Source organism: Lemur catta, chromosome 6 (assembly GCF_020740605.2).
Source record: "Lemur catta isolate mLemCat1 chromosome 6, mLemCat1.pri, whole genome shotgun sequence".
NCBI classification, from domain to species: domain Eukaryota; kingdom Metazoa; phylum Chordata; class Mammalia; order Primates; family Lemuridae; genus Lemur; species Lemur catta.
Genome location: NC_059133.1, coordinates 23,090,317 through 23,102,683, shown reverse-complemented (window position 1 = coordinate 23,102,683; position 12,367 = coordinate 23,090,317). Strand labels below are relative to the sequence as shown.

The following is a 12,367-nucleotide window of genomic DNA, read 5'->3' as shown; positions in this document are numbered from 1 at the left end:
TCCCCTCCAACTTCCTTTCCAAGGGAAGGGGATTTGATCAAATCAACTGAGATCATCTCCAGAGATCCAGCCTAATTGCTTTGCTTGGTGTAGCAATGGAACTGCTCACCCCAGTCCTCACCTTGTGTCATGGAGCAAGACAACATGAGAAGAGCGTGTAGAGAATGGGATTGTGACTTTCCCCAGACCATGGTGGCTGTACCCAATGCGTCTGAGATTTAGGGGCCAGTAAAGCCAAAAGTGAAAGATTTTTTTCTTGCCTTTTCAGTTGCAGTTAGACAGGAAGTAACTGCACATTCATGATATTTAGAAAGAGAACTGCAAGGGATCAAAAGGAAACACACCACTCACTCTTATCACTTCTTGTAGATTAATCACTAATACTCATGGAGGGCACCCCGACCTGAGCTTCAACCGACTCTTCACGGATGCCCGACTTCCTGTTTCTGGGGACTGATTAATGACGTTGCCCAGAAAGTGTCACTCAACACAGTCAGTCTATCTTCAGCTAAAACGCCAGCGAAGAAGTGTTCTCACCAAAGTGGGTGTGCACTCTCTTCTGGGGGAAGATCCGGCTGTCACAGGTCCTGTGGCTTACCCAGTTTTAGAGAGGCTCTTTAAGGAAAAGAATACAAAGCTACAAGTACAGGTTTAGGTAGGAAACGAGTATTTACAAAATTTGAAAAGCTGACAAATACCACAAACACCACAAAATACATTAAAATAACATATTTTCTTTGCTAATTAGCTACTAGAGACACCTTGAGAATACTATTTTCCCTGCAGTTTTGACTGCATACTCTTGTACCCATCCATATGACAATATTGTAAAATGGTTATTTACAGAGAATAGAAAGATAATCTTGGTTTTCCTTTTGCAAGGTTTTTATTTTTTTTTTTTGTTCTTTTAATATTGGTGGTTTAGGAGACTTTCTTTGTGCTTCAGAACACTTTGTTGGCAATGCTCCTCTTCTAATGTCCCCTGTGATTTCCTGCTCAGATGGTGTGTTTAACAGCAGCCGGTCCAACTTGGCCAGTTCCTCGCCACTCTCACGTTCCCACCAGTCCTGGGGTGGCCACGAAGCTTGGTTGTAGCAGCCTCTGAGCAAGGAGCAGTGCAGCATCTCATTCAAATCTGTCTTCTTAGGCTCGGAGATAGCATTGGAAAGTCCCCTGAAGTCCAGCAGCCACAGGTGGGCACTGGGTGCTGGAAGGATGTGAACATGGTGTGAGCAACTCCTTGCCCACAGCCGCGGAACCAGCTCTGTGCTTCCCGCCATGGGCTTTGCAACCCTGCAGGGGAACTGTTGGAGCTTTAGAATGGGCTCAAGAAAATGAGAGTCCCTAAAGGTTAAACTCCACTTATAACTCAGTAAATCCACCTCCCCAAGCTGTTGCTACCAGCAGAGGTGGATAATGATAACCTTGTCCACAGCAAGGAGAACCCAGAGACAGAGGCCACAGCTGCATCTAAACTTTTATTGTTATTGTTCAAACTTCCTTTAGAACTCAACTGACAAGGAGATAATGACGGAGTATCTCAGATACTACCTGGAGGATGTACACAAACCAAGATGAGGATTCACCAATAAGGGACTTCGGGCAAGAAGTAGACATTATTTAACACAGATGTAAATATCTTTAGTAAAATATTACTAAATCAAGTCAGGAATATATAAAAAGCTAACATACTGTGACCAAGTGGGGTTTATCCCAGGAAACATGTATTGCTTAAATCTTCCAGTTAAAGACACAAGTGTAAATATCACTTTTGTGTATTTGCCCTGCATAACTGTATTAATAAAGACAAAGGCTAGATGTGGTCTGGTTAGTACAAGACCCTATATCATATATCTGAACCATATAACTGGCATGTGTGTTATATTTTTCTGAAATATTTGCTATAAAATTTCTCAATCAAGTTTATTTTAAATCTTCTTTCTGAAATAGATAAACACCTCAATTTAAAAAACCTTCATTCAATAAGCTCATTCTAAGATTAGAATTAAACTATAATTTATTTGACTTAAAAGACAGAAGTAGACATTTTTGATTAAATGTCTTGAATAAGACCATGTCTGATACATACAAGTAGATCAAGAGCGGTCTAGAATTATTCCATTAGCCACTTTTCTGTAGTGTCATTACTGGCCAATTAGTGAAGGAGAACTAATAATAGTAGTAGCTAATAGTTGTTCAGTGCTTGGTATGTGCCTGGCAATACTGCCTGGCTCTAAGCACCGTACCTGTATGAGCTCAGGTAATGTTCCCAGCATCTGCTTTGTATAGAAGAGCAACCTGGATACCCAGAGGATAAGTAAACTAGTCCCTGGTCCTTCAGCTGGTCTGTCTAGCTCTAGAGCCTGTGCTCTCAACTACCACACTTAGAGGCTCATGCTCACTCATTCTATATCCTTCAGTACATGATATATGAAAACATGAAATGAATTGTAGACTCGTCACATTATGGAGTGTGGGGTGAGTTCTTTACAAGCAGTTCTATGGTGATCTTTGCTAAGTCCCTAGTTAATAGATCTCTCATGTGTTTGTGTGTGTGTTTATCATCTATCATCTACCTATCTGTCTATCTAAAACAACATCTATCTTTTCTACTGAATGAAAGAAACACCTAAATTACTGCAGTTAACGTTCTGGTGCTCAAAGGCTTACGATACTAGTTTGGCTACTGTTACAAAGGCCAAAATACTAGTAGCTTAAATAAATGTAAATTTATTTTTCTATCCTGTAATAGTCATAGTATAAATATCCCAAGGCTAATGTGGTGGCTCTGTGATAATGGAAAATCACATTTCTTTCATCTTGATTCTCCATTGTCCTCAACAGGGGTCTTCTACCTCATGGTTGAAGATTGCTGCTCCAGGTCCTGCCATCATGCCTACATCCCATCCTGTAGGATGGGGAGAAGGAAGAAGTGGAGGGCATCATCCTCTTCCTTTATGGTCGTGGACCAGAAATGGCATTTATCATTTCTGCCCACAGCAGTCAAAACTTCTTTCTTGCCTCACTCAAGTGCAAAGGAGTCTGGAAAACAGTCTTTAGCAGAACAGTAAGGCAGGCTATGTTATCAAGAGGAAAAAGTGGAGATTGCCTGTTAGGGGACAACTAGCTATACTGCCAGAGGGACAAAATCAGGGAAAATGACCTTGTGTAGAATTCTGCCTTGATCAGGCTTATTTTTCCTTTGACTGTGTACCATTTTGTATTCGCATCAGTGATTTTCCTAATTTTCTGTACCTTTTCAGAACGCAAGGGAACTAGTGGTTACTGGTGCTTATGATGAGAACATTCGCAGAGGAACGTTTTTTAGCAAAGCTAAACACTCAGTGGAGGATGAGGCCAATCTATGTTCCAGGTGCCACTTAGGGTGAAGCATAAAAAAGTTAAGGTATATGCACAATAGAGTCGGGGGAAGCACACAAGCTTGATGTTCCTGTGACATAGGACACAAGGTTTCAGTGGATCTAGTCCTTTTCTATCAGCAATTCAGTACATTCACCTGAAAATGGAATAGATTTATTTCTGCACAATGCTAAAAACAGCAGGGTCACATCTTCTTTTCCAATGCCCCACCTGCCACATTCAAACTCTGATGTCCAGCTTCCGCATTAATATAGTAATATACTCTCGACACGAAGAGCACATCCTTGGGGCAAATCGAAAGCCTGGAACCGTTTCTTCACTTTGTTTACTCTGATCTGAATGGCTCGGTATCAGCATTAAAGAACCTACATAAAACTGAGCTATTTAACATTATTATCAATATAGGGCCTACTTGATGACCCACAAGCATAATGTAATTCATAGGTTCAGGTCCAAGTTCAGGGGAGTAAAATGAATGTTATAGAATTACAGGTTATGTCGACATGACCCTAATACCACTAGCCAGTTTAATAAACCAATAGATGAAAATCTATCAAATAAGTTGCTTAGAAAACTACCTTGGATAGGCCATACAGCAAAACAACTAAATTTTTCAGCTAATTAGCTTGGCCTTGTGAAGACAGAGGCAAAAAGAATTATAAACCTAGGGGCCCAAGAAGTCATCACGTTCCGTTCCCTGCCTGTGGTCAGGTCAATACTTGGCTTATTTTTAGCAAACTTGAGTAATAGGAATTGAACTGTCTTCCTCTGCTGTATGTTCTAGGGTCCAATTAGCGAGGCTTTTGTATTCATAACCACCCATGTGCTGCAATCTCAGCCCATTTCCTATAATTTGCCCTTCCACGGAGACAGAAAACAGCTGGCCATTTTTCCCCTTGTGATAATCTTTCTCGTGTTCAAACCCAGGCACACGTAGTCTTCTCTTTCCCAGGTTAAACAGCCCAAACTCCTTCTGCCTGTTTTCAGAACATCTTTTAATTTTCCAGCTATTGTTGTGGCTTTTCTACAGATTTCTCCAATCTCTCTTTTACCACGCAAATCCCTACGCTGAGCAGTTTAAGGTGGCCTCGCTCAGTCCAGGGGACACTGAGATTTCGTCTCAACCTGTGTGTCTCCCAGGCTTGACCACAGACCGTGTTTCCATTTTAGTCCTTAGTGGCCTTCAGGGTGTTCCCATGACCCTGCAGTCTCACCAGTTTTCCCCAGTAAGGATTTCATTCTGCTTTAGAATAAGAATAAAGAATTATTAGAAGAATAAGTAGAAGAAGAAAACCACTTCTCTTGTTTGTCAAGGTGACTTAGGACATAATTTCCCTGCTCCATTATGTTAACACGTCCACCAAACTTGGTGTCCTCTGTGACCAATAAACACATTCCGAATGAATTCCTCCTGTCCCGGACAAAGGTGAACATCCCTAAAGTAACATTTGAGTCACCAACGAATATGTCCCCTCACTGGCTACTTCAGAGCATGAACAACTCCACACAGGCAGTTGGGTTCAGTTGGCCTATTGATAGATACTGGCTGGGGAAGGAACAACAAAGACACTGTGGAAGGAGGAGCTTTGGCCCAGACCAGGGTTTCTCAAACTTGACACTATTAAGATTGGAGCCAGATAATCCTTTACTGTAGGAAGCTGTCCTGTGCATCCGAGGGACATTGTTTAGCAGCATCTGTAGACTCTACTCACTAGATGCCAGAAGCAACTCTCCCCCACCCCAATTGTGACAAAAATGTCTCCAGACATTGCCAAATGTCCCCTGGGGGACAACATCACCCCCAGTTGAGAACCACTGTCCCAGATACATAACTTCCCTCCGATCTTCTTATCTTTCCAGACAGAAATTAAATTGGTTCAAGAAAATTTGCTCATCACAGATCTTCCTTCTCCATCACCCAGCATCCCAGGAACTGCTGGGCTGAGTACACGTAATGCCGAGTGGTTCTGTCCATACCGTGTGATCTCATCCTTTGAGATCAACCACGTTGCCCCCATTTTACAGGTACAGAGCGGCTGAGCCAGGAACTCAGCAGCACACAGCTACCAAGGGGCATATCTGAACCCCGATGAGCCAGGGGCTGTCATCAAATACAGCCTCCTCTCTAGATGCACAGGTGATTTCTAATTACTGGGCCACTCTTTCCTCATTTATGAGAGGGAGATTTCATCTTGTAAGAACTCCGTAGTCTTTTTTAGGTAAAATCTAACACTGGTACTCTGAGGTGGCTGAGGAGGAAATGCCATGTGGAGAATCTCCTGCTAAGGTCCACCTAGAAAAATCTGGGTTTATATTTTTAATGCAGAAGGCAGTTCCCTCACACATCTTTAAAAAGCTGTTCCAGCCTAGTGTGGTGGCTCACTCCTGTAATCCCAGCACTCTGAGAAGCTGAGGTGGGAGGCTCACTTGAGGCCAGGAGTTTGAGACCAGCCTGGGCAACATAGTGAGACCCCATCTCTAAAAAAAAAAAAAAAAAAAAAATTACCCAGGCACAATGGCTCGCACCGGTAGTCCCAGCTACTTAGGAGGCTGAGGCAGCAGGATCACTTGAGTCCGAGGTTACAAGGTTACAGTGGGCTATGATTGCACCTGCACTCCAGCATGGGTGAGAGAGTGAGACCCTGTCTCTAAACAATAAAACAAAAAGCTGTTCCTTGCTCCCTTCCCCTCAGCCTCCAGAGTTTCACTTTGTTGGTATTGTCTCTGCTCACGCCACCCTCACATCCAGACCCATGTGGCCCTGCTGAGCTGAGTCAGTGGCTGTTTGTGTCTTACCAGTTTTCACCACTGCCGGTGGCTGTGGCTTACAGTTACAAAGGCTTTGCCATTTCCAAAGCACTTCTCCATTCCCCATGCGCCGTCACATTTGATTCCTGCCATGTCTGCGGGGCAGCCTGGGCCATGGGATTATGGAGATGAAGAAAACGGAGCTACAGGAAGGCTCTAGATCACTCAGCTGGTAAATAGCAGAGAAGGCCTGGAAGTAGGGGTAAGCCTGGGCCTTACCGCCAGACTCTATCAAGGGGACATGCATTTTGTTCAGATGGTCCCTAGAGTTCTTTTTTATAAAGTCCGTGTGCCTTTGTAGCTGTTCATGCTGTCCTTTTCTGTCCTTTAGTTTCAACATTTCTCTTAGAGGGCTGGTTCCCTGGGGCCTCTCTTTTTATCTTACAGACTGAGGACCGGTTTGTTCCTTCGTTGTCACACAGGCTTTTTGCTAATAGCATCCTTTTCTTTCTTCAATGGTCCCCAGCCTTAAAGATGAGTTTCTTTCTTTCTTTCTTTTTTTTTTTTTTTGAGACAGAGTCTTTCTCTGTCACCCTAGGTAGAGTGCAGTGATGTCATTGTAGCTCACTGCAGCCTCAAACTCCTGGCCTTAGAGATCCTCCTGCCTCAGCCTCCCGAGCAGCTGGGACTACAGGTGCACACCACGACACCTGGCTAATTTTTCTATTTTGTTAGTAGAGACGAGGTCTTGCTCTTGGTCAGGCTGGTCTGAACTCCTGGCTTCAAGTGATCCTCCTGCCTGGGCCTCCCAGAGTGCTAGGATTACAGGCGTGAGCCACCGCATTCCCAGGTCTAGGGAAACCTGCTGCAGCTGCGTTCTTTCCATGCAAGCAGCCTTACCCACCTGGCAGCACCAGACTCTCCACCCTCTCCAGGGTCACCCTGCTGGCTACAGCCGCCGGGGATTTCATTCCCCTTCTTTCTAGTGATGCCCGTGGGGGCCCACCCTAGCTTGGCACCACTTCCTGCTGGGGGGCCCCTGAAGCCCCTGCTCACCCACTTGGTCTCAGCTCTGCCTATCTCACTGGACGCTGGACCCAAGTGGGAACTGGAAGAAACATGGTAAGGGAGCAAAACAGATCAAAGTGGGCTCTCGTGAGGAATTTAGCGTATGATGTGGAAAGGGCATCTGGTGCACTCACATCCTCTGTCCCTCAGATTTTGTTCCCACTGGATTTTTTTTTTTCCCAAAACCCTGAGTTCATGGAAGTGTACCTTCCTGCAGCCTATTTTCTTTATCTCGCTGATTTCTCTCCTTCCTTCCTTAGAACTCTGAATGTTATCACTTTGTGGTCATTTCCACCGAAGTTCTCGGGCACTTTTCTTCAAAGGTGGGAGAAATGTGGATATGTTCAGGGTCTGAGCAGGACTCGGGAGAGAGGCAAAGTGGAAGATATATGAGACAGAAAAGACCATTGAAATAGTAAAGTCCTGGAAGAGATAAGAAATGATGGGGTCCAGGAATAGTTGCCAGGGCCTCCTGAGATGAGACGGACAGAAATAGATGGGTGTGGATATAGACTAGGTGGACGTGGGTTGAAGAGCATTTTAAGGTCCTAATCTTAGTGCAGGGGGAGGCACCGGGTAGCTCTGCAGCCACCCAGGGTCGGGTGGAGAGGCTGTTATCGGGACAGTGGAGGCTGGAGCTTTGTAGACAGGTGCTGGAGGGGAACGCGGTGAAGGAGCAGAGCACAGAGTTCACGCTGATCGCCAGTGGGCTCCAGGTGGGCAGGAAGGAAGTGAAGCAGACGGGGTTGATAGAGCTAGACCGAGTCTTTATTGAGAAAGCAGAAAGGCTGGACATTTGTGGTCTCCCCAAGAGTACAGTTTAAGGTTTCCGATTTTCACATAAAATGGGGGAAACCTTACCAGCCCTGTCCCAGGAACAAGTCTTGACTGACCGGAGCCCATATCCTGTCTCCACTAACCCTTGCAGCCACCGATGTCACCAGCTTCAGCTTTGCTTTGCCTCCGTCCTCAGGTTCCTTGCACGATTTTCATCCCACTTTCGAGTAATGGCATTGACTGTTTCCGACAATGATCCTACCCCTCCGTCCTGGTACGTCTTCAGATTCCCCCAGGTAAATCCTCTTGCCAAGCACCCTCCTTCCTGGACACACCCAGAGTGGCTGCTTTCCCACAATGGAATACTATCCAGCCACAAAAAAGAGTGAGATCATGTCTTTTGCAGCAACATGGATGGAACTGGAGGCCATTATCTTAAATAAAACAACTCAGAATTAGAAAGTCACGAGGCACAGTGGCTCATGCCTGCAGTTTGGGAGGCCCAGATGGGAGTATTGCTTGAGGCCAGGAGTTCAGGACCAGCCTGGGCAATATAGCAAGATCCTATTTCTATAAAAAAAATTAGCCAGGTATGGTGGTGCACACCTGTAGTCCTAGCTACTTGAGGAGGCTGAGGCGAGAGGATCTCCTGAGCCTAGGAGTTCAAGGTTGCTGTGAGCTATGATTGCACCACCGCGCTCTAGCCTGGATAACCAAGTGAGATCATGTTTCTAAAAATAAAGTAAAATAAAAAAAAAAAGAATCAGAAAGTCAAATACCACGTGCTCTCACTTATAAGTGGGAGCTGAATAATGACTACATGTAGACATAGAGTGTGGAATAATAGACACTGGAGTCTCGGGTGGGTGGGGGTGAGGGATGAGAAATTATTTAATGGGTGCAATGTACATTATTTGGGTGATGGTTACACTTAAAGCCCAGATTTCACCACTGTGAAATATATCCATGGAACAGAATGGCACTTGTACCCCTTATATTCATACAAATTAAAAAAAAATATTACAGACTAATTATTTTTGTGAGAAATAAATGAGAAAACATTGGAAGAATATATGTAAAATAGTGAAGGTAGCTATTAGGCAGTGGAATAGTGGGTGAGTTGGTGACATTTGCATGATATCTAGGGGTGGCTTTTGTGGTCTAGTACAAATGGAGCTACCACTGTCCCTGCTACTTGTCTAGGAGCTTTACGCGTGTTAATGGATTTGATTCTCGTTACAACCTTGTGAAGTTGATATGATTATTGTCCCCTATTTTATTATTGACAAGGAAAAGCTGTGAGAAAGTTTAATAACTTGCCTTAGGTCATACAATTAGTAAGTGGCACAGTTCTTTCTGAAGTCATATTTTAACATGTTACAATTGTTCCTTTTTATTTTATTTTTTATCTTTGTGTTTTTTTGTTTTTGTTTTTGAGACAGGGTCTTGCTCTGTTACACAGGCTACAGTGCAGTGGCATCATCGGGGCTCACAGCAACCTCAAACTCCTGAGCTCGAATGATCCTTCTGCCTCAGCCTCCAAGTAGCTGGGACTACAGGCATGTGTCACCATACCCAGATAATTTTTCTATTTTTTTGTAGAAATGGGATCTCACTCTTGCTCAGACTGGTCTTGAGCTCCTGGCCTCAAGCGATCCTCCTGCCTCAGCCTCCTAAAGTGCTAGGATTACAGGCGTGAGCCATCATACCCAGCCAATTGTTACTTTTTAGAAAGAAAAAAATTATCTCCATGTGTGAGCACTTATTTGAAAATCTGTGTTATGCGGTGTCTCTTTTTCCAGGTGGTAATTTGGGGGTTCAAAATTTCTCACCTGATCCTAACACAAACCAAACATTTCCCTGGTGAAAATATTTGAGACGACTTCATCTGCCTCCTTCTCTGTTCTCTGTGGCTGATGGTCCAGATCCTATGCTTAGTCTTCACGTCTTTCCCATTCATTCATTCAGTGAATTTCATTATGCACATAAAATCAGTGTTGACCACCCTCTTCCTTCTTCTCTCCTTTCTCTGTTTTACCCCAATATGTACTTGATTATAAAAAAGAATAAGTAAAGACTGAGCTCTTACTCTGTATCAGACATTGGGTTAAGCACCTTTCAGGCCATATCTTATTTAATTTCTCACAACCACACTATCAATTAGGTGCTCTGATTAGCCCACAGAGGAAAACTGTGAGGCACAAAGAGGTTAAGTCACTTGCCCAAAGTCACACAGCAAGCAAACGGTGGAGCTAGGATTTGAACCCCAGTCTGTATGATTCCAGATCTTGTGCCCTTAACCACTCCACTCCACTCCTAGCTCTACTCATTGGCCAACATAGGAAGGGAATGAACAAGACTCCTTTGTCCCGGACCTCAGAGTACGCACTGACATCCTGGAGGCATAAAGCTGCCTGGCTCTATTACTTTTGGCTAAAAACCATGGCAACCTGGAATAACCCAGGCCCCTCCGGCCTGCATTCCTGGCATGTTTGCCAGACCACTCTGTCTCACTTACGATGATTACATCATTACCCCGGTCCTGAGCGGAGGAGTCAGAATTGCCTTCTCTTCACATTTATGTATGAACCTTTTTAGCCAGTCAGTCTGTCAACATGAGTTTTCCTTTTGCTTTCTTTCCTTTTCACTCCCGCTCTGGCCCTGTTCTAACTTTCCACGTCTCTTCTGGAGCTTGGTTTCCCTTTGGGCTTGCAAAGCCCAGGACTGCCTTTGACTCGAAACCCTCTCTCTACTCTCTTGGCCCGCCAGCCTGCTCCTGTAGACACTCTTCCCTTTCTTTGGGACACAGGACTCTTTTTCTGCGATCACATGCCTATGGAGGAATTGGAAACATTCTCCTCTAAACCACTTGTACAGGGAGACATGGAAGACAAGCCTATCTCTTCTCCTTTCTGCTCCAAAGATCTAAAGTTCTTCCTGGTGTGCTTGCTCTCATCAACACTGGTCGGTATCACTTAAGCAAATATGGTATAACTTAGTTAATGTTCTAGAAGAACACATGGTCTTGACATGAAGCTGGATCCTCAGTAGGTAGCCACTGTCCAGCTCCACTGAGTGATTAGATGACCTATTTTTTTCCTCCCCAGACCCTCCTCCTTTTACTCTTTTCTATTAGGAAAAGGCGTATGCTTTCAAAAAACCTCCTTTTTTTTTTTTCCACCATGACAGGCAGGCAGTTTACTCTTTCCCCCCACAAAAGCCTCCTTTTAATGGACCCAGGAACATTTCTTCTTAGCCATACTGTGCTAGATCCTAAAGACCCCATCTCTAAACTGAGAACAACTTGATGCAGTGGGAAGAGTCATGCTCAGGAGATCAAGGTTGCAGGCCCAGTTCTGCTGCTTAAGTGTTTTGTGCAGTCACTTCGATTCTCTGAGCCTGATTCCTTTTATGTTACCGACTAGTGGTAATCCAATGTTGCAAGGTAAAGTGATTCAGACAGCGTCAACGACAATGCAGATGGAACGTCATGTTATTCCCCCGAGTTTCCAGTCTTGGAGGCTCTTGCTATAAAACCTTCAAGACTGATACTTTGACGTTTAGAAGGGAAGTTAAAATGCTTAGGTAGTTTGCTTTAAGGGTAGAAGCAACGGTAGTGACCAAGAGGAGGTGGGAGTGGTTGGGCCTGCCTTAGCTCCTCCCTGGTCTATGATAAGGCCAGTTGCATGCTTCTCAATCTTAAAAGTACAAAGCAAATGTGGTTTCAAGACCCTACCTCTACTTCCCACTTAATTACCACTTTTAAGTCCCTTCTGTGTAGAAATTCTAAAGTCACTCCAGATCAGAGTCTACTAAATTGTAATGTGAGAAATTTTTTTAAGTTAGATAATATTTTTTTCTCAAAAGCCAATAGAAATGTATAAATAAATACTAATAAAACATATATCAGGCTGGGTGCAGTGGTAGCTCACACCTGTAATCCCAGAACTTTGGGAAGGTGAGGCAGAAGGATCCCTTGAGGCCAGAAGTCCAAGACCAGCCTGAGCAACATAGCAAGACCCCATCTCTACAAAAAATAAAAAATTCAGCTGGGCATGGTGGCACACTTGTAGTCCCAGCTACTTGGGAGGCTGAGGCAGGAGGATTGCTTAAGCCCAGGCATTGGAGGTTATAGTGAGCTATGACAATACCACTCTACTCTAGCCTGGGCAACAGAGCAAGACCCTGTCTCACAAAACAAAAAAACTATATATCAAATTTTCTTTTCTTTTCTTTCTTCTTTCCTTTCTTTCTTTTCTTCAGGGTCTTGCTGTGTTGCCCAGGCTGGAGTGCAGTGGCACGACCATCTCACTGCAGCCTTGAACTCCTAGGCTCAACAACCCTCCTGGCTCAGTGTCCTGAGTAGCTAGGACTATTGGCACACGCCACCATG

At 44.3% G+C, this 12,367-nt stretch overlaps 1 long non-coding RNA gene across 1 annotated transcript in view; it reads left to right on the top strand.

Annotated features, from left to right (window-relative positions):
• Positions 1-2,867, top strand: part of LOC123640491 — a 57,446-nt gene extending 54,579 nt beyond the window's left edge. The window contains exon 3 of the long non-coding RNA XR_006735999.1: positions 2,845-2,867. This is a non-coding gene — a long non-coding RNA (uncharacterized LOC123640491). The remainder of the gene's footprint in view (positions 1-2,844) is intronic.
• Positions 2,868-12,367: the final 9,500 nt, after the last annotated feature.